Below are 490 nucleotides of genomic sequence, written 5' to 3'. Positions count from 1 at the left end.
ACAAAATATTCACATAGAAATTAGTCTAAACAAGAGAATACGTCGTTCCATAATCAATAACCTATTACGATGCCATAAGGAAATATCCGTTAAATGAAAAAAAAAGCTGACCCAAGAAAGTTTAGAATTTGCCACAAAAAGTTGCCATGGAAAAGCTGAATCATATGCCAGAAGGGTCGAAAAGGATAGTCCATGAATATGGCAATTTGATTCTAATAGATCACTTTTAGACAGGATAATGAAAACGAAAATAAATGTCCTTAGTTTCTGAATCTTAATAAAACCCTAAACGGCAAAAATATACGAAATTTATCAATTTATTGTTTAAATCAATGCCATATAAAGTTTAACTGATCTTCCACGTCTGTTTTCTTTTAACATTTTCACACGTAAAAGAAAAGTCATTTTTACTGCTGTGCCAATGAATCCCATTAACATGTGTTTTTTTTCGTTTTATCGTTTTATCTCTCGGATAATCCTTTTCACCAAG

The sequence above is a fragment of the Penaeus monodon genome, chromosome 22, assembly GCF_015228065.2.
Source record: "Penaeus monodon isolate SGIC_2016 chromosome 22, NSTDA_Pmon_1, whole genome shotgun sequence".
Classification (NCBI taxonomy): domain Eukaryota; kingdom Metazoa; phylum Arthropoda; class Malacostraca; order Decapoda; family Penaeidae; genus Penaeus; species Penaeus monodon.
The sequence above is the reverse complement of the archived record's forward strand: the minus strand, read 5'-3'. Positions refer to the sequence as shown.